This window comes from Arvicanthis niloticus, chromosome 17 (assembly GCF_011762505.2).
Source record: "Arvicanthis niloticus isolate mArvNil1 chromosome 17, mArvNil1.pat.X, whole genome shotgun sequence".
NCBI classification, from domain to species: Eukaryota; Metazoa; Chordata; class Mammalia; order Rodentia; family Muridae; genus Arvicanthis; species Arvicanthis niloticus.
This window is the reverse complement of record NC_047674.1, coordinates 25773524-25799886: the sequence shown is the minus strand read 5'-3', so window position 1 is coordinate 25799886 and position 26363 is coordinate 25773524. Positions and strand designations below refer to the sequence as shown.

Here is a 26363-nt window from a genome sequence, read left to right as displayed (position 1 = left end):
TTTAACGTGTCAAAGTTAACAGCGTTTCTAGCAGATATTCACATTCTAATTAAAGATTAAGAACGTAGTACATTACACTGTGATTTGTCATACATGGCTTGTTAAATAGGAAACCTACCGGGATTCCCTAACATTTTATAAACATTATTCAGGGCTTTTAATGTGGGCAAAGTGAAAGATTGTTCAACTGCATTGCAGCACAGAAAGCAGGTCGCCCTCAGTCCCTCCCCCACCCAGCTCCCAATAAATAACAAGATGAGACAACTTAGGCTGTTGGGAGGCTGGCTTGCAGTGGAGGTTCTGTTCGAGCCATGAATCACCTCTGGTTAGTATTTGGTGGTAGAGGGAAGATCTTTATTATTAACCCCAGGATCCCCCCTTTTTTTTCTTGTTCTTTTATTTTTTTCTCTTCTTTCTTTCTTTCATCCATCCATTCATTCTTCCTTCCTTCCTTCCTTCCTTCCTTCCTTTCTTTCTTTCTGTCTTTCTTTCTTGATTTTTTTTTCACTTTTGCTTTTGGCTGCCAGCTAAGTAGAGGAAGGTAAGAGTCTTTGTTTGAATTGGAGTGCCAAAGGACAGAATAAAGATGAAACAGTATTTCAATATGCAGCCAGAGCCTACAGCTGCTTCCAGGAGCCCTGATCGTACCAGTTCCGGTACTAGTGGTACAGGACTGGTTCACATTCAATGACTGCCTGCGGAATAAATTAATGAGATACTGAGCATTTGCATATTCACGGATGCTTACTAGGTAGAAAGCAAAGGCCAGGTGCGCTGAATTTGGGGGTTAGAAGATTTGCTAAGAAGTCACATCTTTCTCTTCCTCAGAAACAGGGTGCCCTAACAGTAAAATCAATAGTAAGGCAAAACTCTTGCTTAATGAACACACTGAGTAATTATAGCAGCAAGGCAAGGCAAGGAGGATATGTCTAGCTTGCAAGCCCCAGTGAAGCCAACATACTGCCCTAGTTATAGAGAGGCCTAGATGCAATAGTTCAGGGGCACAAAGAAAACATTTCTCTCTCTCTCTCTCTCTCTCTCTCTCTCTCTCTCTCTCTCTCTCTCTCTCTCTCTCTGTCTCTCTCTCTCTCTTTGGATTTTAGGTTTTAATTATGCTGGTGGCGTGCCATGGTACCTAATGCAAAATGATCAATTGAAGGAGACCTTTACATTTGTAAACATTATTATTGACTGGTTGCCAATCTAAGTTGGAACAGGGGAAAGCTGTTCTGAGAAAATTACAGGCAAACCCAGACGGTGGGTTGGGGGGTATGAATCTGGGCTGTTGCAGTAAGGAGTGTGGGTCTCCCCATTTCCTCTGCTAGTGACTGCAGCCAGGATGTAGAGAAAGCATATTATTTAAGGCATTTGTGTCTCACTGTGGAGCTAAGTTTCTGTGCAGCTGTAGGTCCTGGCTTGGAGGCTCCCTCAGAACTGAAGGGCACAGAACATACTCTTCAGGTCCTCAGGACTATTATAACACCGAAGAGTGACCGTCCATGCTTTTCAGAGCATTGTACAGTGGGGAAGGCTGTCTCAAAATTTTAATATTTTGCTTTTATTTTATACAGATAGATTTTTTTTCCTTCCAAAATTGCTTTATTTTCTCTTTCAAGAAAACAATGGAACAGCACTCGACCTCTAGGAACTGATTATCGAAATGAAAGTAGAATACAATAAGTAGTTTTAAAAAAATGATGCCTATTTACTAACAAGTCCCACTCTGCCTTCTTATTTCACAGGACCCCTTCCTGGCCAAGGCAGGCAGTAACCTTCCTTAGAAACAGTATGTATACACACTGCAAGTGTACATGCATAATAAACAGATACCCACAGATTCCACAATGGGTGTTCTCTATACAGCTGAGTCTTTTTACTTCATTTAAAAATATTACTGCCAACATCTAAAGCTCTTTTTAAAAAAGAAGACTTTCCCCCCATATTTACAAATAGTCTCTGAATATGAATTATTTAAGTGCCTTCCCAGGGAAAAAATCAAAGAGGCTCTTAGTACCCGTTTCAGTGCTGCTTAGAACTTAAGCTTTTAATTTATTTTATCAAGGCTCAGAGGGTACAGTAATTGTCAGGACAGGCCCTCCACCCCCCTCAAAATAATCTGCACATGTTTGAAAATTCAATTTCTTTTTTCACATACAAATTTTGGTGTGCTCAGAAATACACAGAAATCAATTATTTCTGTGGTATAATTACATCCAGGAAACTACATATCCTCATAAACTAAAGGAATATAGATTTATTAATATGTATCGATAATATCACTTAAGGATTTTTAAAAGCGTTTTTCACCTTGAAAGGACCTGCTTGAAGCCTACACAGCAGCGAAATCACTGTAGTCCAGGGTTTTTTTGTCACACACACAGAGCACAGATTTTTTTGATTATGTAGATTTCTTTTCCTACTGCAGTTTCATATGCAAAGCATGCATCGGCTACATCCATGCTATCTCCTAAAGCAGTCATTCTGAAACCCAATCTGGGGACAGTGCAGACTAAATAAAATTTCATTTTGATTTGGCCTCCCGCTGCGAACGGGACTGCTTTGTCTCAGCCGACAGAACCAGCAAGCCAGAAAGGTATGTGGCGCTTTGCATGGCTGGTGGTGTGTCTGGAGGCTCAGGATCGCCTCTGCTCCTGGCTCGCAGCTCTCCCACTTCCTGCTCCCCTTTTTCTCTCAGTGCTGTGTGCCTTCTACCTGCCGGGCAGAGCGGTGGCTAACCCGCACCAGTTGTTGACTTTGGCATCTGTTTAATCGCTCCCGTGGCTGTTTGCATACCCCCACCCCACCCCCCACTGTCTTTGTTATTGTTACGCTTTGGTTTTTTGTTTTTGTTTTCTTTTGTTTTGTTTTCTCCTCTGCCTCTATTTTCTGTTTTTTTGTTTTGTTTTGTTTTGTTTTTTGGCTTTTTCTTTCTTCACGTTGGACTTCCATGTTTCTCAAGGTGTTGAATACTAAAATACTGAATGAAAGAGAAATTGTGTACGTGCTGTGCTGATGCTCCAGAGATTTTACTGGAGTATTTGTCATGCTGGATTTTATTGTAAATTTGAAAATGCATTTAACAGCTTTGAAGGACTTTAGCCTTCATGGCCCTTTGGAGTCGCCTTAGCAGAAAAGGAACCAAGGAATCGCCCATTTTAGAGAAAGAGAGAAACTATCAAATAAAGAATATCTTACATGTGGACTGGATTGTTTACCATCTTGGTATGGTGTGTGTGTGTGTGTGTGTGTGTGTGTGTGTGTCCCCTCAACTGCATTGTGGTGCTTGCCTTCGTCCCCTGCTCAATATGGTCTCTTTTGAACAATGACCTTCACTTAGAGTCATCTCTGGAGAGGCTGATTGTGTCAAAGCTCTTCTTAGACTTGTCCCACCTTTCCGAGAGTGGATTGGCGATCAAGGGACAACCCGCTGTGATGTTCTCAGAAGCTTTTCACACAGTGGCAGAGTGCCAGGGGGATGGCCATCCTGGGAACTCAGTTTTCAAGTCCAAAGGTCTCCTTGGAACTGTCACTGCCTTTGACCGATTCATAAGGTGCTGTGAGGGAAAGATGTGTTTCTCCCTGGTTTACATATTGGCATATCATTAATCTAAATTAGATTATAGCAAACTGGTTAAAATGGATACAGAGTAAATGAAAAATAAATTGCCTAAGAGGAGTCCAGGGAGTAACTTCATTGTGACTCAGGAGTTCTGCATAAGTAATTCCACCTAGGAGATGGGTGAGTGGGTGAAAATACCAAATAGCTTCACGGGAACCTCATCCCCTCACCCAAGGAAAAAAAAAAAAAACACAAAATAGGTCTCGTCATATACAGGGTCAGAATTAACTTTTAGAAAGCCCAAATATTGCAGTGTCCCAGCCAAGGGCATTCTGCGTCTACTTGATGTGTTATTGACATTCCGAGGTGAGCTCTTTGCCCCTGTAGCACAGCCACATCGTGTTTATGTTGTGGCACCTCCAGGTTTGCTTCCTGCTTCTGCTGAGGCAGAGACTTGAGTGCGGAGGAGACAGACCCACAGCCCAGCCATTTGTGGTGAGGTTCCCTACTGTGTTACTTTGTGGAACAAACAGAATAAGAAAGTAGAAGTTGAAGATGTTAGAGAAACAGTAGAACAAATATGAAGCCAGATGTTATTTGGTGTAGACTTCACCATGTATGAAGAAGAACACGAAGATGCTGGGCCTTACTTGAAGGTTTGGCACAAGAGACGTGTGGTGCCTGACACCAGTGTGTATCTTTCTGCTATATGCCTGACTATGAAAGCTACATGGTTATTTCATAGCTGTTCATAATGAACTACAAGTTTGGCTTTGTTTCTAAAAGGCCACTTATTTAGGTGCTAAATAAATTTTCTTTAAATTAGCAACTATTAAGCAAGAATGCCTTCTTGAGAACCGAAATTTAAATAGATATATTTAAAATATAAAAAGTGTAAGACATGGAAACACAAGTGTCTATATTTTGAGTATGCATAAGTATATAGATATTTAGAAATAATGTGCACATGTATATGAATATGAAAAGAGACTGACTTCTTCATTGAATGAGAATCACCAAGATCATATTAAGCATAAAAGTTGATAAATGTATCTAGTATATCTAAACTCTAGTTCACTGGGTATATGTGATACGCACCAAGGGTTCGTACTAAGCAACAGAATATTATTAATTGATATGTTCATTTTGGACTCATCTGGACTCTCTCTTCAAGAGAAAAATAGTATATAATATGATTTAAGCAACCATGGAATTTTTTGAGGGGTGCTCAGTGAAGAAGCAGTCAGGATGATGTACCCCATCTCCCTTCATGATATCTGCCAAGCCGGAAGCATACCACCCTCTTAGTTCATGTGCTCCATAGACATGGCACTTCTGTGTGTCTGCCAGCCCTGAATAGAATATACTCATTGAAAGAAATGTTGACAACTCTAATGGAGTCTCTAGTGGCACATTCCTATTTGTTTTGTGAGGAGCATTTTCTAGCCCTGCACATTTTGTTATCTAGGCCTGTTTTAATACAGAAGGACAGCTAACAAGAGTTTCACATGCAGTCTGACCTAAAGGCCGAGAATTCAAGAAGCCGTCTCTTGTACTGTCAGTCTTGGAGATAGTGGTGGTCAAGGACGCTCAGTGAAGAAATACATGAACGGAACAATGCTGAGGGAGAAACTGAGGGAGGAAACAGAGGGCACATGCATCCCATGGTCCCTCTCTTAATGCTACCTGGGTGATATCATTTGTGAGAGAAAGAGATTTAAAACTCACAGATCCTCACCTGTGGACCCCAAGGAAGTTCCCAGGCCTGTGTGCTCCCCAAGGAAATTGGTTACCGTGGTATGTGCAAACTGTCCAAAGAGAGCATCCAATTCACAAGAACACACACACACACACACACACACACACACACACACACACACACACAGCCTAAGCACCAGAACACACACAAAGCCTAAGCACCAGAAGGAGAATTATGACATTCTAGGAAGCAATCAGTATGAAAACCATAATAGATGTTTGGTTGACTTACATGCAACTACTTCCTAGCTATAAAAGAAAACATCCCAGCACAGAAACTAGAGATAGACTGATTTTTCAACCCACAACATTTGCATAGAATTCATCTTATATTTCCATACATGAGACCAGTGGCTAAAGAAAAAGACAACTAAAATACTGGTCCTGAGCTCTGGTGAGGCACCATTGAAAAAAGAAGCTTTTAGTAGTATTCCTCAAAGCATCATCTGGTCTTACAATAAAGCAAATTACACTATCTTAATACAAGTAATTATATTCAATAAAAGGTCATTTACTACAACTGCCATGACCATTTAAATCTGAAAAAGAACCATAGTATTTACAAGTATGTAATAAGAGACAATATTCTAGATCCATTAGCTCTGCGAAGAAGCATTCAGACATTTTCTTTACAATTAGACAACCTTGAAAAATTCCCACAGTTCAGGTGACTAGGGCAAGACTAGATAGAGCTAGTCTCTGAACAATAGCAAGCCCAATTTTGCACTTGAACATGGGACTTGTGTTTGATTAATCAGAACAAAAGTGTAGTGAGAAGCCCTGCAAACCACAGCTGAAGTTTACCAGGAGATGATCGTAGATCACAATATTTTATCTCATGGGAATGTCTAGCAAAATTTAAAATCTGAAATAGAATGACCCTAGAGATATATGGACATACCATCTAAGAATGGAAGAGCTGTCTCTGTCTTCTAGTCTTCTAGTTCACATGGGGTAAGGAGTGTTCTTGCCACATGGTTAAGTAGAGGGAGGACCTTGGTCTGAGTTTCATTGGCTACTCTTGGCTATGTAAAACATACTGTTGTCACTAGGCCAAATGGCCCCGAGTGAGCGTAGCTGTACTGAAATTATGGCTAGGAGTTGGGGTCCTGTAGGAGAGGAATGGAGGCTGTGTGTACAGGAATAGTTGCTGGTTGTCCATGGTCAGTCTGGCCAATCCCAAATAAACGGTCAGATTCTTACCAGTCTTACTTGCTACGTGATATGCTTCTCTTTTGAGCAATGACCTTCATTTGGAATCGTTTTATGACTGGCCATTTAGGTTACCTAGAGATGGGGACAGCTGGAGCTCAGAGATTAAGAACCCTGGCTGCTGGCTGCTCTCCCACAGGACTTGAGTTCACTGGGTTCAATCTCCATCATTCACATGGTGGCTCATAGCCTGTTTATAATTCCAGTTCCAGGGAATCCAATACCCTCTACTGGCCTCCTCCAAGTACATAGGTGGTGCATGGTGCAGAGATTTGCATGTTGGCAAAAGACTCAGACACTTAAAGTTAAAATACCATTGTAGGTTTTTTTAAAAAAAAAACAAGTAAGATTGAGTGGCAAGATTTAAAGGTGGCGCTAAGTGAATGGAGGAATCCTCATTTGTTCCTATAGCCACCAGCATCCATAAACCGCACACACGTTTGTTCCCCACCCTCCAGAAAACTATCTCTAAGAACAGAAGGAGCATAGGAAGAAAACATGGGTCTGGGCATTTTATCCAAATGTAAGAATGAGCACCAACTGAGAAAGGCTGTTTAAATTATCAGGCATGACAGCTCGAAACTTGATTGGACATTTAATTAATTTTTCTCTTCTATCCTCACTCATGACTGATTGAGAGCTTGGGAAGAAGCCTCGATGAGCTGCAACTAAAACACAGAAAGTCAATTATATTTTCATCTTATGGACAAGTACTACCGTGACTGAGACTTTGAAGGTCAGGTACATCTGAAAGATTCCAGGTTTTCACTCTGTGTCTTTGCTAAATGACTCAAAAAAAAAAAAAAAAAAAAGTTAGAGATTGCATATGGCAATCTCAAAACAAAACAGGAAAGGTATATGAATAAAAAATTGATTGCATAAGACAAGTTAAACTTCTCAGTAGCTCCGTGTAATGTAACTTTAAGTCCAGAGAATCAGATGTCTCTGCTGTATGGATTTCTTGAAGCAAGTTCCCCTTCTCGGAAAGGGATATTTAGTGCACAAAAGTGGGTCCAAATGTATTGCCAATGTCTGGTGTCTAAATCCATGGTCTGGTTTATGCACCAGGCTCAATGGGGGCCCAAATAGAGCCACTGTATCTCTCAGGAATTTAGAACATAAACATAGAAACTGGTTTGCTATAATTGTTGGAACACGATGCATTCGATGACATGGCAGAAGACTCATAATGCATACATTTTACATTTGTTCCAGAAAGCTAGAAACTGGCCAGCTTTCTTCTTCCATAGACCTGCTTGGTCAACTCATGTTGTGTTCTTTGAAATGCCAGAGTGTGTCTCAGCCAATTCCCTCCCTTATGCTTAAGTTGGCTAAAGTTTATTTCAGTTGTTTTCAACTTGAAAGAGTGTCGTGTTGCCAAAAACATGTGAACAAGAAATTCTTAGAAATTGCTGTAACATTCTAGACCTTCTAACACTTAGCCTAAGGGGGAAAAATAGAGATAGTGAATGCTCACTTAGACTTTGCTCAGGCATTAAGACTGAAGGGCTGTTGAGTCTGATAATGGTTGCAAATGTTCAAGATTTCTATCAGAAGTCTCTAGAAGGTAAAATAAACACCAAGAATGTCACTACCTTGAAACCAAAGGCTGCTTGCTACATTATAGCACATTGGTTCCCAACCTGTGAGTTGCAACATCTTTGGGGTTGCAGATCAGACATCCCATATCAGATATTTACATTACAATTCACAACAGTGGCAAAATTACAATTATAAAGTAGCAAGGAAATAATTTTATATTTGGGGTCACCACAGCATGAATAACTGTATTAAAAGGTCGAGACATTAGGAAGGCTGAGAACAAGTGTGCTAGCCTGAAATGTTCCAAGATGTAGTTCATAGGATAACTTCACCAGAGATGCCCAAGGTTGCTTTGCTCCTACATCTTTTAAAGCATGCATCAGTTGAATACAGTTGAATGTCAACCGAATATTGGCTTAAAACCACGACAACAGGCAAATAACAGAGTGTCACTTTGCCCAAGGACGCAGGCCAGCTTGATCCACTACGGAAAATATCTTGATTGATCAATGGAGGGATGGTATTAGTTAGTTCTGAAATGACTATTAGAAAGTCTGGGACTTTTGAAGGCAATTGAATAGAAATTTTATTTAAAAATAAAACAAAAACAACAAAACAAACAAACAAAGCAACATGAAGGCTTGCAAGAGAAGCAGTCTCTTTAATTGTACCATTAAACCAAGTGCATGAAATGGCCCAAACTTTGAAGAGAACAATCCGTGCTGTTAATAAAGCATAAACCAAATGCATGAAGTGGTCTAAACTTTCCGTAGGACAGTTCATGCTATCAGTAAAGCATAAACTGAGGCTTAGCGCTCTTAAAGACCACCTTGCAATGTTGTATATAACCACAAGGTGGTATATGTTTTAGTAATATTTTATAGGCTATGTACTATAACGCACCTGTTAAGTATGTAATATTTAATATTATAGAGTGCTAAATATATCTGTGCAATACAAGAATACAAATAAGATAGACTACATTAGAGGACAGAAACTTTACCCAAGTGGTTCAAGGGTTTGTTCATGTCTGAAGGACAAAGGACGGTGCCTGTAACTAGACCATTATCCCTCGCCCACATTAAGGATGCATTTATTCCCCTGTAGCCCATTACAAACTGCTGTGCTTTCTGCTTATAGTACTTTTCCTTGTTTTGCTTATTGAGAAAAATACTTGAATCTTTTCATGTTAAAGAAAGTATTTTAAGAAAAAAATGTGTATTATGAGAACTGACTTAAAAAAAAACTATCTGTGGCATAGCTATGAGATGAATGGGAGCTTTTTCTTTCTTTCTTTTTTTCTTGCCAGCTATTTATGAGTATTTGGAAAGTGTGTAAACAGTAATGAGGGTGAGGAACTGGGTGGAACAAGGGGACTGGGGTTGGAGTAATGGCATGAAATTAAGAAAAGGGAAATTTAGGTTGATTACCAATTACCAATTGAAAATCTTCTTAATGCCAAGGTCTATTAGACTGTAGGGTAATCTTGTGAGGGAAGTAGGGGAACTCCCATTGCTTGGATGTTTCAAATTAGAGTGGACAGAGCGCCATCAAGGGCACCCCGTGGCGAGCCATCTACCCTGTTGTGTGAATGAGTGAGTTCACCTTGGTTGCCTTTATAGGTTCAAACTTCCATTCGACCTGGGGACAGAAGAGAGAAAAAAAGCCACATAGCTGGATCTGCCCCACATAGCTCAGGATTTACCCAAAAGATCATAGGATCATCTGGAAATATTTCTTCTGCTTCTCATCTGGGGCGGTCTCTGAACACTTTGATGAAAGCTCCAAAGAGACAGTTTTGTTGGCAAGAAAACACCTTCCTAAGATATATGTTTTCCACCTGGGAAGCTGACATCTTTTCTGAGATTCATAGAAACCAATATCTTGTGTCATGCAGCACTCGGCTTCTCAGTAGAGTAAAAATTAAAGCAACCAGGCAAGTGACATTTTAATAACATGGCTATCGGGGCACAGTGGGTGTGCATATTCTCTCCTTCCTAAAAGGCAAGCAGATGAAAGGAAAAGACAATGAGAAAGAAAGTTAGAAGGGGAAGGAGAACAGATTTGATTAACAGTTGATAAGCATTCTGCCATTTGTCAGCAGCCAAATAAAGTAGACATGGTTAAAAATGTGAAAAAAAAATGGTCATTTCTCTTTGTCTGTGGGAACTCATCTTGTCATCTGGGACAGGATCTCAGAGAAAGGTCTTTTAATTAGTAGGAATATTGTGGAAGTTAATGTGTCCATGTGGAGGTAGTTACATCTGCTGATTTTAACCATAGGAATTCTGTCACCCATAAAATAAAAACAAATATTATATGCATGTGATACTGGTCTCCTTTTTGAATGTTCTAGGTTAAATAAACATACCCCAATTCACGAAAACCAGGACACACAGTGTGAACTAACACACGTCTTGCCATAGTTTATCTTCATTCAAAATCACACAGTGAAGTTTGGATGCCATGGTGGTGGTGGCGGTGGGGACTTGAGGAAGTGCTTTGGTCCTTGAGAGGGAGTGAGTTCCTACTCTCAGGAGACTACTTGAGCCACTGCACTGCTACATGTTAGGAAGAAAGTCCATGTTTGCCTTTTCTACACATGTCCTCCTTCCAACTCCCTTTATGCATTGAATCAGCAAAGGCCTTTGCCAGTACCATGTCTTGGACTTCCCTACCTGCAGCAAGGAGTCGGTGAACCTCTTTTGTAGACAAGTTACCCAGGTTGAGGTTTTCTATAAGAAGAATAGTGTGATGGGTGAAGATTCACCTATGGGCTATGAGCAGAAAATACAGTAAGGGCAAGTGATAGATTACAATCTGATATCCAGCATCCAAGGCCCTCCGGTAGAAGAGTCTCAGGTGTTGCGTGAATGCAAAGTTCCTATTCTGAACTCTGAGTATTGATGAGAAGGTCATGTCTCCACCATGAAGATGACACCAGACGGTCTCTCTTCTTCCTCCTTCCATATTCTCTGCCTTTCTCATGGTAAGAGGTTATAATCATCACCTGTGGTCTACAGAGACAGTAATTAGAGGCAAAAAGAGTACAACAGCATGTGGCACTGTCTTTGTTCTGAGGAGAGTATATGTGTCTGCCTATGTATATGTTTGTCTCTGTGTGTATTTACCTGTGTGGTTGACTCTGAGTGTGTGTATGTATGACTCTGTGTGTCTGTGTATGTCTCTAAATGTGTGTATGTATATTTGGGCAGGAGGGAGGGAGAAAATCTATTTGCATCTGAGTGTGTGTGTATCTATGTATGTGTCTCTGAGTGTGTATATATCTGTGTTTATCAGTATGTGTGTGTATCTAACTGTGTGTATGCATCTCAAAGTTTGTGTGTCTATAAATATGTGTGATCTGTGTGGATGTCTGAATGTGTGTGTACATATATGTATGTGTGTTCATGTTTATATGTTTGTCTCTGAGTGCATGTATATCTGTGTGTGTGTTTGTGCATGGTGTGCATGCATGTGTGTGTTTAAGTGTCTGTGTGTGCATGTGTGTGTTTGTCTATGTGTTTGCGTATGTATGCATGCATGTGTGTGTGCATGCGTGTGTGCATGTCTTGGGGCATCTCTTGTGCTCTTCTCAATCTTCTCACATTTTGTTTGACAAACTCTTTGTGTTCAACATTCTTCATAATACCACATGTCTGTAGTCTGATTAAAGCAGTAAAATATTTCATTCCTCTAACTGATTCCACACGTGAGATTAATATTTTCTAGAAAAGTATGAGTCTTTTATCTCCTCATGTGATGAACAGTTCTTCAAAAACCTGTGGTTGTACACAAAGATGTGTATTATTTGAGACTTCAGACATGTACAGACAAGTATCCCTTCCCCGCCCCCCTTTTCCTGGTGCCAAGGTTTTGATACAGGGCCTTGCATGTGTCAGACAAATTGTTCTACCAATGAGCTGCAGCCCTAGGTCAGTGTTCATGCAATTTACTCTTAGCAACCTACTGACAGAGAAAATGTTCATATGATATTGTTCAGGAGTGGGGTTGTGAGGGGACCTGTTTTCTCTGCTGTGAGCCAAACTGATTAGTGTCCTGACTATGAGTCTGTCCCAACACCCAAAGAACTGAGTTGGTCACAGTCAGACATGTAACGTACTTTCTACATCCTATGCCCAGGAGGAAATTAAAGGGGCCCCAGTTAGCAAAAGGGACAACTCCCCAATGAGTCTCACTGTCTTCACAGGGAAGTAAGTGAGCTGACTTCCTAAATGCCAATGAGTTTGGTCAAGAATCCACTCTTCCAAGCACACAAAGTTAAATTACAGACCCAGTGAACTGATTGCTGTCTGTCTGAAACACAAATCAAATGATTCTCCACTGAAAGGGCAGCACCTCTGAGAATTTTCCTTCAGATTTACCCCCAAAAATGTGACATTAAAATTTCTGGTAGTTTTTACTTCTTGCATTTAATTTAAGGGGATAACTCTCCCCTTAAACCTGAAGATTGCAACTTATATCTACAATGATGATAATACGCTCTATATAAACGTAACTTTAAATACTTCCGTATATGGTAGCTCATCTGGTCATTTAAGAAATACTTAATTCTGAATTACCAAAAGCCACATTAATTCCATGATAGCTTAGTTTCATTAACTAACTGCTAGGAGAAAAGTTGAGTTGAAGATATGAAATGATACAATTCACAATAACCTTGATCATAAGAGATTTCTGACAGCCATGACCACTTGAACTATTTCTATCATACTTTGGAAGTGGGCTTTCAAATGAGAGTAGAATATTCACATCCCATAAAAATTATAGCAGCCTCCTTGGAAACAGAAGTTAGATACCCGTTCCTTTCCATTTTGGTTTGGTACCTGGAGCCATGCCTGACATCTATTTGGGGAGGGGGACATGGTTTATGTGGCATAGGGATCTTCAATTCTGGCTCTTCCCATTGGTTCCCTGACAGCCTCTGAAAACCATCCTCGCTGTATCTGGTGTGAGTTTGCACTTGATCTGGACCTGAAGTTAACGGCTAAAGCTTTAAAGGATGAAAGCATGAGATCAAACTCAGGTTGAGAGGTCTCTAAAGGTTCTAGACGCTTCATTGCTCTTCCTTGGTGACTATGAAGTGGTACACCATGCACAGAATGCATCTATTCATGAAGCATGAACTCAGTATATTTACAAAGGGGATCTCTGTCTAACAAAGGTCTGGTGACCTTCTTCTGTGTTATTAGGTACCAAGTATGGGGACAGATGTGCCTCTGGAATCATCATGGAAACTCCACAAAGCCCCTAGTTTATCTCCTCGGTGTTCTTATTCCAAGTGAGCTGAGAGCAAAGGCTAGATATGGGTACCCTCATTTTGCAAAACAGAAAGGTAAACATAGCTGTTATTTTACAAAGGTCCTGAGCTGCTAAGAAGCAGTTATGGGCTTTATTTATTTTTAACCAAGTATCTGTTTTCAAGCAGTTGCAGGCTTTGACTGGCTTAGCTGTTGTAGTCTACACTTCTCCTTTTGATTAACAGGGCAGGATTTGAATTATTACTTCAATAGCAAAGGAGAGGGAGGCTGGGTAGTGCTGAAGGCCAGAGATGACACCTTACTGAAGTTTCACATTGCTTCTCTATATCTTCCTAACTGGATGAAGAAAAACAATGGCCAAAGGAAGGAAGAAAACACACGGAAGCCTAGAACATTCATTTCTCAAATAAAACCCAAAAAGAGTATACATGACCAGATTCACATATTCCAAAATATCATGAACACCGCCCATCTAAAAAATAAGTAATTTTTTAAAAAAAAATCAGCCCCCCAACTAAAAAACAGAGCTTCAGTTAGAATCAGCTGTAGAGTCTAAGACCCAGCCCCAAATGAAATCGTGGGAGCCTCTTGTGGACTGGTTAGTTGGCGGTTAGTTGCTTTTTGGATTTTAGGTCATTTTGTTGTTACTGTTTTTCAAGTTGACACGAAGCTAGGGTCATATGGAAAGCGAGAACTTCAACTGAGAAAATTACTCCATCAGATTGGCACGTAGGCAAGTCCATAGGGCACTTCCTTGACTGATGCTTGATGCAGAGTCCAGTCCACTGGGTACCATACCAGCCCTGGGGGTGGGGGGAGTCCTGAGTTATGTAAGAAAGCACGGTGAGCAGGTCATGAGTAAGCAAGAAAACAGCCACCTTCCTTGACTTCTCCAGCTCCTGCCTCCAGCTTCCTGCCTAGAGTCCTTGCCCTAAATTCCTTAAGTCATGAGGTGTAACCCTGCCATTGAAAGATGCAATGAACTCTCTCTTCCCCAAGTTACTTTTGGTTGTAGTCTTTTATCAAACAAAAGAAACCAAACTAGAACACCTTGTTCCACAAAAAAAGAAAGATCTCAAGACCTCACAACAAGGGCATTAAACCAAGCATAAGCCTATGCCTGTACACAGGCCCCAGAAAGTAGCTTTGGCTGGTATGGTTTTCCTTGTACTTTGCCTGGTTTTAACTCAGTTATCTGATTTCAAGGGAAACTGCCTCCAGAGCCGCTCACAGATAGAACAGACTGGTTTTCTTCCCAGTGTCCTGATCATCCAGGCAGGCTCATCTCGAATCTGGCAGGCTTTCTCTTAAGTATAGGGAATGGTGGATAGATACACTCATCGGGACAGAGCTGGAGTTGTCCTGAGAATTTCCTCCTTAGACCAAGCCTTTGAGAGTCATCTTTGAAAGCAGCATCTTTCCATAATGTTGGAAATGGAGTCCAGTGTATTTAATTTTAAATAGATATCCTTACCCTTTGGAATCAATCATTTATACTTGGCATTAGGACCATTTACTAGGATATTAATTAGTATCATAGCGTGACGCTAATTAATAACCTCAAAGGCAGCTAAGAGGGCTTGGACATTCTCTGGATGTAGCTCCCTCATGCCCCTGCTGTTGGTTCAGACGTAGCTAGAGGCCATATTGCTAAAGAGCATCACAACATCTCTTGTCAAATATATCCTCACGGATCTATGATGTCACTGTATGCGGAGACCAAGGTAAGTCAATCTGCTAGGAAACACTTAGCAGTGTCTGTCAGGGCCATAAGACCAAAACTCAAATTAGCATGAAGGTACTCCTATTACAAGTGGCAGATCTCCTGGGGTTGATCGGAGAAACAACAACAATAAAAATAAACAACAAACCAAAAGCAGGACCCCCAGTACACACAGCTGAGCGGAAAAATTAGTTCAGAGCTCCTAGATTCTAAGACCAAAAGCGAGAAGAGAGAAGGTGAAGCTACACCTTACCTCACTTATATCTTAGAGCTTACTAAGGGAGAAGCATCATTAACAACATTAGCAACTTATAGTCCCACTGAATGCCTCTGTTTGAGACATATCATAAGCTAAGTGCCCCCAAGTAGCAGTTAGGTCAGTGTGGCCCCTGCTTCCACATTGTGCCATCCCATCATTCAATAGCATTTGCCTTTGCCATTTTGTCAATAAAATAAGGACAGCATTGGTTTCTAGCATCCTGGGATTTTGTTGAGCAAAGCAACACTGTGGTGCATGAAAGGCATGTCAAGAGATCGGACGTAAATGGAAATCATCGTAGCTTTGTAAGTGCGCACAACAGGTGCACGGAATAGATGTACAAAAATGCTTTCTATTATTTGGCTTTTTTGGAATCAAATCGGAATCAAGAACAATAGTGGCCATTTCAGAGAAATTACTTCTGCACGTTCTTGCAGACTGAGCAGCTGTAAAGGATAAGTGTCCGTGTGTGCATGTGTAAAGGAGGGGAGCAGAGAAGCTGGGGGTGCTAGCAGTTAGGAAGGTGGATGCAAGTGCATTTGTACTATGTATGGGGCGTACTCTGTATGTTAAACTTTTGTCTTTCGTTTGTCATGGTAAAACCAGCTTTCTTTCCAGGATTGCATGATTCATGAACACCACACTTTAATAATTAAAGAGCACATCTCTGGAGGCAAAGGAAAGAAAAAAGAAAAAAAAATAGCCAAGATAAAAGTTTGCAGACAATCCATTATTCCTCAGACAGTCCCTCTGAAAAGTCTATGGAGATGTGGCTTAATGATTTAAGTTCTAAAATGGGCTGTTTAATAAAATATTGAGTGTTTATGTAGGCTTGCTCTCACAGGCAGCGTCTCTGCAGTCATCTGGTGTTGCGTTGCTAAGGACAAGGTGGGTGACTGGCAGCCCTCGCTTGCCCGTCATCATCCCATTCTGGGCTCTCTCTGACCATCTTTGTGCCTTACTACTCCTGTTAGTAATGTTTAATGTTTGGCAGGGAAAGGTTTGTTTTTGTTTTAGTCCTGTCTGTCTGTTACCACATTCTATTTCAAGTAGGAAGAGAGAGGGAGGCAGGCCCTAGTTAAAGGAGATATACAATTGGGTGTAGTGGGATTAACCTGTTATTAGTGTACATTCCATACATACATACATACATACTTACATACATACATACATACATGGCCATAAAGAACTCATAGTAAAAGCATTAATGAGTTAAGAAGAGGAGCAGGAGGAGGAGAAGGAGGAGGAAGAAGAGGAGGAAGAGGAGGAGGCAGAACGCCATTTCTATTGTAGTTTGACTTAAGTACAAACTGTTTAGCCGACGCTTGAAAGGAGCATCTGACTACAGACACAAGCAGCCATTGTTTCCCACGTTCCTGTGCCCACTCTAAGTCTCACATTTCTGCTCTGTAGGGCTTTTCTCGCACTTCAATTGAGATATTTAGTTTTGCTACAACCTCAAGGCTTCAGTCAAATACATTCTCTTCGAAGTTTAGATCTCACATAGAAACAGATATATATTTACCCAAAATGACCTCTTCTATGCTTTGTCTTTCAAAGCCAATGTCCCCAGGTGGTGAGAATAGGGGGAAAAAAGTTAGAAAGCCTATATTTAGGCATAAATCTGCCCAAGGTAAAAAATAAATAAATTCAAAAATTATAATGTGTTTTTATGTTAGAGTTGAAAAGAAAACCCATGTCCTTCTGGTGAGGTCCAGGCTGCTGCTGCTACTGCTGTAGGTGAAGAAGGGACAGCCACACTGTGGAGGACTGCAGGTGTGTTGATTACTGCTGGGATTGGATGTCTGATGGGTTTCTCTTGGGCATGAGCATGCTACTGACTGATTGCTTGCCACTTAAACTGTGCAAATATGCATAGCAGATCCTTTCTTCCAAGGAGCCTTTCCCAGGGTTCTCCCTTTTACAGTAAAGCAGGATGTTTTCTCCCCTCTTAAAAAACAAAAATCAAACAAACAAAAATGAAAAATGTTCAGATCTCCCGACAAACAGAAAGTGCTGTCATCAGTACGGGCCACTCCTGTGCTTTGCTTTTCAATTTCTATTCTGAACATTTCTTGTCGTATCCCACTTTTTTTTTTTTTTTTTTTTTTTTTTTTTTTTTTTTTTTTTTTTTTTGGAATTTAATATCGCATAATTCTCCTAAACAAAATCCTTACTCCCCGAAGCCATGCTGATTCCCAGAGTTGTTTCTATTAAACGTGTTAGTGCTGGATATCCTGTTCAATGGGAAAGTTTTAAATACGTTTCTTACTCAAGTGACAGGTTTACAAACCATTGAAGTGCCCCAGCAGGCTGTGTGTTCCCACAGTCACCTCTGTATCATCTGTGTGGAGATTTGTCCAACTTTTGTAGCTGGAATGGGCAAGTCAGAATGGTGCTGTGCCGGCCTGGTGGCTGACTGAGCTGCTCCCTTGATGTAACCAGAGGAAGGAACTCCACAGGGGACTCATTGTGAAGGCAGCAGGGAGATGCAGGATTTAACCTTGCAAAGATGCAGTTTCTTCTGTGTTTGATCTATCTTTTCCCTTGTATCAAATGGGCTTCAGTTCTCATGCATAAACCACTAGGTAGAGAAATGAGGAGTCTTTTGCATGAAAAACGGCGAATCCGAAGGTGCATAAGCACTTGATGTTGGAAGTAAATTTTCACTTTCTTTCCATTCGTTTTTATTGCTTTGCAGAATAGAAATTCCACGGCCTCAGAAGCCAAGGGGCCTTTGGTGGGAAAAAGAAAGAAAAAAAAAAAAGGAAAATGAAAAAGAAAAGAAAAAGAAAGAAAACCCTCGCCACTTGGGGATCTCAGCCCCAGCCTGAGGTACACAGACCAGGGAGGGTCTAAGGAGACAGTTGCTCGCTGGCGGATACAATGTTTCCACTTTTGTTTCCTGTGGAAACCGACCCAGGACAAATCGAAAGGGTGATTGTTTGAAGGCTGCGCAGTCTTCCCTGATCTAGCGTCTCCACGATTTTCACTGAAACCGGGAGCAGGGAACGCAGGGAGACATCAGGCTCGTCAGTGTCTGCTGGACTCCCTGGCAGGGAGCTCAGAGTTTGAGCTTTTCAAATGAGCTGAAGAAATCTCTGTTCTTTTTACTTCTGAAACGGAAATGTTAGCCAAGCATCGACTTCACTTTTACCTATCCCTTCCTTGACTTCTTTTTGCTGTGTGTTTTTTTAAAGGGAGGAAATAAAGAATAACACACTAGTTGTATAGGTGGTTTTGTGGGAAAATTCAAACTTTGTTCTGTAAATTAGCCCTTGAACAAAGGATTCCCTCCAACTCTGGTTGGTGACTGGCTTATCCAACAGGAGATTTAGTCCAGTCCTTTTATAAGTTTTTTTTTTTCTTACAGATTTTCTATAAATAATCCCTGCTTTTTATGAGTTGGGGATGGGGAAACTGGAGTGTAATAGATACATTTTGCCCCCCAAAATCATGAATTATTATTAGTGGTCAACTACTGAAATTGAAAACTAGCATTATGTTTACATGGAAAAAAACTTATTCTGGATTGCATTGCGGCCATACTTCTGTAGAAAAACCCTTTAAAAATCACCATATTTAAAATTTCAGAACAGTATATTTGCCAATTTTGATCATCCAGTGCAAGACAATCCATGATGTTATTATTTCATGCAAATACATTTTTAAAAGCTGCGCTGCAGCATTAAGCAAAAAAAAAAAAAAGTGAATTCCCAGAATGGTAAAGAGGGAACTCTATGGTGTCCACAGTCCCCAACATTACTATGTACTGGTCCCATTCTGGATTTTGCATGGTTTTGCCCAGTGAATGCCCTCATAGTGTTTTGGGGTGCATACTCCCATCCTTATCTTGTAGATGAGAAAACTGAAGCTGGGCTGCATAACTCTGCTGAGTCAGACAGTAAAGGACTGAGTAGAACGGAGTGCAAACCCAGGGCGTCTGACTTGATAGCATGTGTTCCTAAAAGTGACACCTTTCAGACCCCGAGTCATGCATTCCCTCTGACACAAGGTGGGAAAAGGCAAAATGTCATTCATTTCCATATTGTCACTGTAGGCAAAAGTAAGGTCCCAAACTTCCAAATGGACACAGTGGTCAATGCAGTAGATGCACTCATTGCAGAGTGGCTAGGTTTTAAGTAGGACTGAGTGCTGTTGCCACCCCCACCCCCACCCCCACCCCCACCTCCATTTAAAAGAAGCAAAGTTTGGGTGTGACTTCTCAAGCCTTGGCATCAGCAGCTGGAAGAGAGAGGAGAGGACTAGGCAGGGGAAGGAGGGAGTGGGGGAGGAATCTATCTTTGAAAAGGCTCTCTAAGCCTTTCAAATGGCAAATCTAATATTTCTTAAAAACCAAATTTAGTCTACAAATTGTGATTGTGGTAATCATGACAGTATATATAAGATATATACCTATATGTATGCAGTCATACCTTATCTATGAAAAATGTATGTCCAAATCTCCAGAAAATGGCTCAAAGTATGGTTAGAGCCAAACTGTACACATTGTGTTTTTTCCCCTATACGTATATATCTGTAATATCTGATATTTCCAGTTATGCACAGTAAAAGTTTAACCAGAACTGCCCTGACTGTTTTGTTGTTTGGTGTCATTATTAATTGAAAAAATTAGATAACAAGAACACACAAACACTGTGAGCCAATTTGATGACCTGGTGGTACTAAGGAAATAGCTCCTTGATGAGATATAATCTGTGGATGCATAAGAACAAAAGATGATTTATGTTCCTGGAGGAATGGGGTTGGGTAGTGTTAGATTTCACCCTACTTCTTGGAATGGTACGTTGTTTAAAAGGCATGCAGTAGTTCAGGAGTTTCCCATTTACTGTTTTCAGAGTTTGGCTTGGCCCTGAGAACCAAACGTGAAGCAAGCAAAGCCTCAGGTCAACAGGGATGGATGGCATGGACATAATTGTGCCTTGCAGGTGATGGTATGAGTAGCATAGGCTGTGATGGTGAGTAGCACAGGCTGTGATGGTGTGATTAGCAAAGGCTGTAGCCTAAGGTAGCTCTCTGGCTGTTCAAGGCATCATTGTCTAGTTGCAGGAGCTTGGGTGAGCTCAGGCTCCCTGAAGCTTGGTAAAAGCACACGCTACAAGGACAAGACTCAAGTTCATCTTGTAGTGTGAAGCACCATGGACGGGTTTGTCTGCTCATGACAATTTGATGATGTCTGCTCTGAATCCTCAGTCAGTCTGACGAAGCAGGTCAGGTCATCACACTTAGCATGACGATGATTCTAGTCTACCTGACCCTAAAGGCCACATTCTTCCCACAAAGGAGCAACACTTTTCTCTAGATGTGTAAAAGGATTTTCTTTCATGTGCATAGATTACTTTTTCCACTTAAAGGTATTCATCGCATATTGGGATATTGATTGTTATTAGTAAGAGAAGAACATGAGTGTACACAAATACAAGCATGCACAAATGAACAGGTGCGGGCACACATACTTCACACACACACACACACACACACACACACACACATACACACACACAGAGGAGCTCAGTTTAAAGCCGCTTTCTCTCATCTGGGGTACCAAATAAGGAAAGAAACGATAGACTTGTCAATGAACAACTAGGAAGAACAGGTATCAAAAGTTAAAATTAGATCTCTACCACGTAGTGTTTCAAGAATATCCGGGAGGCAGAAACATCTTAAATATGAAAATCAAAGCAGACACTTCAGAAGGGAGTATGGCTTGAGTCTGAGCTCTAAGAGTTTCCCAGAGGAGATGCCACATAAGACACAGAGGCAATGAGTTACCTGAGGATTGACCACAGAGTAGACACTACCTAAGATACAACATCTCCTTTAAAAGAGGCCTCTGAGAAACATATCTGTATCCTGGTCATCCAGTGTCCACCCGTCTGTCTTCCTCTCTCTGCTCCTTTGACCCTGTTGGTTTGTCTGCCTGGTTCCCATTTCCTTTTCCCAACGTCCACTTCCAGAGGCACTGCACGGTTCTTTACAGAGCAACCGTTCTGTTGCAATACTTCTTAGAGACAGGCAATCAGACTCTGGTTCTCATAATTCTGTTACCCAGCAACTACCTGTATTTGAACTTTTTCACTTGTTGTTTAACTGTGTTCTCCCAACCTCTTAGCATATTATTCTGTTGGCTTCTTTTACTTTGGGCAGCAGAGGAATTTCCACTCTTGAATTCGGCTGCATGTGTGGAAACATATTCAGGAAGAGAGAGCGAGTGTCTCAGTAATAGAGAAGACTCCCCTGCTAAAGACTAGGGTTAGGTTCCCAGCACTTACATGGTAGCTCAAAACCACTGATCACTACAATTCTGAAGAACCCAATGCCTTCCATTCCACAGGCTCTTGCATGCATGTGGTACACATAAACTCATTCAAGCATACATATACACATAAAAACAACAAATACATTTCTTTTTATACATTTTTAAAGTATTCAAGAGATTACACCAGTACATTCTAGTGTATGAGTCAAGTAGACGGTCTTGCATGTGTCTATTCCACAACAAGAGCTGAGGTTGTGAGCATCCTAGCTGACTGCAGCCAGGGCAATGTCTCAGAGCACATTATGCAATTTTCAGAGACTAAGGTAGCTTTCTAACTTAGAACTCCATTTCTATAATCTTCTACTTTTCAAGATATTTTGTCTTAGAAATCAGCTGATTTTGCACAGCACTGAGAAGTTACAAAGTATGGCATTAGAGTACCAGAGATTCCTCTGTCCTGTCCTTTGGCTTCCACACAGGTTACCCTTACAGGAGAGTCCTCCTCCTCCTCCTCCTCCTCCTCCTCCTCCTCCTCCTCCTCCTGCTGCTGCTGCTGCTTCTGCTGCTGCTGAGGATGAGGATGGTGGTGGTAGCAGTGGCGGTGATGATGATAATGATGGTGATGTGCTGCTGCTGCTGCTGCTGCTGATAGTGATGGTGGTCGTGATGAGAAGAAGAAGGAGAAGGAGCAGGAGCAGGAGCAGGAGAGGAGGAAGAGAAGGAGGAGGAGGAGGAGGAGGAAGAGGAGGAAGAAAACAACATCCTTGCTTTTTCACCCCGGTGAACCACCTGGTGTGTTTGTATAATCTATAACAATTACTGGAACATACATGGTTTTGAATGTTTGCTGGAGAAAAGGTTAAATTAACACTCATTTCATAGCTTCATAGCACAAATCAGCCAAAGATGGTGAAAACAGTGTGACTACACACACACACACACACACACACACACACACACACACACACTGAAAAGTCGCTTACATGCAAAGCTACTTCTCATCAGAAAGCTAACAGAGACATTTTTGCAGGGACATAAAACCAAGGCATTTGTTTTGCTCATGATGAAAGTACGATGCCCATGAGCAGGCACGTGTTCGGGAGTTTATATCTTGAGGAGAAAGAAAAATATAATTTAGATGGATGAGAAAGTATTAGAGAAAAGAATTTGTTGAGAAGAGAGAGCACTTCTAGACTGGAAAGAGCAACCTTGATTCTCACACAGGGAATAATCATGAGGAGAGAAAGAGTTTGAATCTAAGAATGTCGTCAGAATCTCGGCCATAGGTGTGATTTGATATGAGACACAAAGTGAGTGCAACTATGTGAGAATTGTCCCCACCATTGCCTGTTCTCAGAGACTGTTACTGCTCACTCTCAGAGAGTGTCTCATTGCACCAGCATACTACAATTTATATATTCATGGAAGTGGTGTGCAAATATTCAGGTCATTTCCAGTTTAAGGTTGCTGGGGATAAACTTGCATGGACTTTGACGTAAAAACTTTGCATGTACCCATGTTTCCATTTTCCTTTTTTATCCATAAATCTCAACTGGTAAGTCCTCGTCATAAGACAGGCAGTTTGTCTCTTTGAAGACATTCACCCTTCCAGGTCATTTTAATCATAGCAACCCTCATGATCATGAAGTCTGCGTCTTTGTAGGTGGCTCTTGAATGAAGGCCTTTGCATCAAAGAGTCTGTGAAAAACACACTTTGAAGTGCTGGGATTTCTTATTATATTTGGAGATTATTATTTTAGAAATATTTCAGGATGCAAGTCTTTTTCTGAAACATGCTTCGGGGATATTTTCTGCCAGTTCACAGGAGTTTGTACCAACTCACCATGTCTTTGAGGAGTGGGAGATTTTAATTTGATCAGCTCCCTCTCAGTGTGTGGCATTGTTGTTGTAGCTAAGACATTGAATTGTTCCAACACCATTTTATAAATGTTCCCTTTCTTTGACGCGTCTACGAACATGGTATAGAGAAAACCCACAAACAATTGTAAAAGATTCCAAAGCTGCATTTTAACTGTTACAAACCTTAAGATCCGAGAGACTTGAGGCCCCGGGGAAGGGGCAAATGTGATATGTATGTGTGGCAGGGGCAACGCCCTCCCAGAGGTAAGGGGGAGGAGGAATGGGATGAAGAACTGTGGAAGGGGAGACTGGGAAGGGAGACAACGACTGAAGTGTAAATAAATAAATAATTAAAAAAATAAAACCTGGAGATTTCTGTAGAGTCAGGCCAAATCATGAGAAGTTATACGAAATAGTAGCAGAAATATTTGCCCAGTTTTCCCCAGGAAACATGTCAGGTAAGCATAGCACATGTGGGAAACTCACATTGAACAGGGGGTCAAAACCTCTGGTTTTATCTGAGATGTTCCTCTAGGCATGTGGAATCACATCTCAGCTTCCCTGATGGATGGTGACGTCCCCTGCTCAGCTGCCACCTGAATTCTACTCACTGAGCTGTTCCTTTTTATTGTTTTGTTGTTGTTGTTGTTTGTTTGTTTGTTTTTGCAATTTCCCAATTACATTGTTTACAAATATAACACAGTCTACAGCTTGTCTTTTCCTCCTTTGGATCCTGTTTTTTGCACCAGTGAGGGTTGTGCTTCTGATACATTTTAATTTACACTGTGGTTCTGACCAGGTGTCTAAGCCTCTGCTTTGCCTCAGATCCACAAGGTTACCAACCACTCCCTGACCCCCACATCTTCTAATACTGGCTGTTATAGCTCATTACTTTTAGGTTTATGGTTTGTTTTGACTTCATTTTTGTGTAAAGTTAAAAACACAAGTGAAACTCTATAATCGTGCCCTTCTCTGTGCAATCTCTCCTAATGAACATGCATCTGTATTTAGTAAGATGTCTCTGCTTCCTCTTAACTGTTTGCACCTTTGCAATAGATACTTATTAGCAGATAGAGAATCAGTTTTTTCCCAGTGGATTGTTACTGTGTATCAACCACAGTTCAGGGAAAGCCCCATGCCCAGGTAGATAGCCAGCAGAAAACAAACGCTGTGCTTTATGTATGTGACAGGCTTTTTGTTCCATTTTTGTTTTACTAGGTTTTTGTTTGTTTTGATTTTCTTGTTTGTTTTGTTTTATTTTTGACACACACACAGGGTACATGAAGTCGGGTGTGGAGAATCTAGAAGTTGAGGGAGGTGAAATGATTAAAATATATAAAAATTAAAGTAAAAACAACAATATTCAGTTGGGCATACATGCATGGGACTATCTTGTGGTTTCTCTGCTTTATTTTATTATGTATCTCTCCCTGTATTGATACCATATTGTCTGTAATTACTTCAGAAATATTCTCCCATATTGTTTTTCTAAAGAATTTCCTTTAGTTTAGGACCTTGAGTTTCCATATGAATTAAAATTGTCTATGTTTGTAGAAACCACTGCAAGAGTTGGACATGAATTACTTTAACCTGACAGAACAAATTGAGAATTAATATCTAATAGGTCGGTCTTCCATTCCCTGAAATACTGCATATGTCTTCATTCAGTCAGGTCTTTGATTTAGCTCACCCGCAATGAATAATTTTCAACTTTGAAATTTTATATGCGCCATGTTAGATTCATAACCATTTCATTTTCTCTGTAATAATGATATATTGTATTTCTTAAGGTATCCACTCATTTGTTACTATTTCATAAAAATTGACTGGTTTCTCTATGTTGACTTTATGTCCTAGAAACTTTCTGAACCTGTTCGTTATTCCTAAAAAAATATGATTGAAATTATTATTTTTTTTATTTAGAGAACTATGTCAGCTAGAACTAGGGAGTTTTGTGTCATTTAAGTGCATATGCCCTTCATTGCCAGGCTATAATGTTCAGCATCATGTCCATTAGGAGAGATGCAGACCAACAAATACTTCATCTTCTGACCCTAGCAGGAAGGATACAGACTTTCACATTCTGCATAATGGTAGCTATATATAGGATGTCTCGTAATTGGCTCTTATGAAATTGAAACTCCCCACCATGCTCGTTTCTAAGTTTTAATAATGACTTATATTGGTATATGTCAGGTGATTTCCTGCATTCATAGATATAACTATTTTTTTCCTTTTAAATTATTGATGTGGTGGGTTGCATTGATTGTTTATTGAATGTCAAATTAGATTTGTATATCTGGAAGAAATGGTGTTTGGTGACTGTATATAATCCTTGAACACATTTCTAATTTCAAGTCATTAATGTTTTGTTACAGCTCTAAATGCCTGAGAGACGAGGCTTGTTAGGTTTTGGTCCTGTGTACCTGATATTAATTACTGACAGGAGGTTAAATGAACGATTGTGTTGTGGAACTCCAGGGTAACATCTGAAAATAGTGAGTTGGTGTTTCTTCTGCTTTGAACACTTGGTCAGGTTCCCAGAGATTTCTTTACTGGGAGCCTTTTAATTTACCAATGCAAAATCTTTAGAAGTCTGTGCCTGTTTTACATTTTTTGATTTTTATTAGTTGGTGGTTTTGAGGAGTTAGGTTTCTTTTTCTTCTACATCACTGACACCATGTCAGAGACTTTTCCCTAACATAGCGTTTTTTACTTTTTCTTTTTAATGTTTTCCTCTCCTTTCTTTTCTCTCTTTTAATTCCTGTTTGCCATTCCAGAGACTGACTTCAGCAACTATGCATCCCAGGTAAGACCACTGAGGTGTACTGTACCCCCGACCCTTTCTCCCTTCTTGGAGACTGCAGGTTCTCTCACAGTGCCACCCA

At 40.6% G+C, this 26363-nt stretch overlaps 1 long non-coding RNA gene across 1 annotated transcript; it reads left to right on the top strand.

Moving 5' to 3' along the window:
- The first annotated feature begins 2267 nt into the window (after positions 1-2267).
- LOC143434781 (uncharacterized) lies at positions 2268-19509 on the top strand. Its single transcript, XR_013104538.1, has 3 exons — positions 2268-2593; positions 17015-17111; positions 18037-19509. It is a non-coding gene; the product is annotated as an uncharacterized LOC143434781 (long non-coding RNA).
- The last annotated feature ends 6854 nt before the right edge of the window (positions 19510-26363 follow it).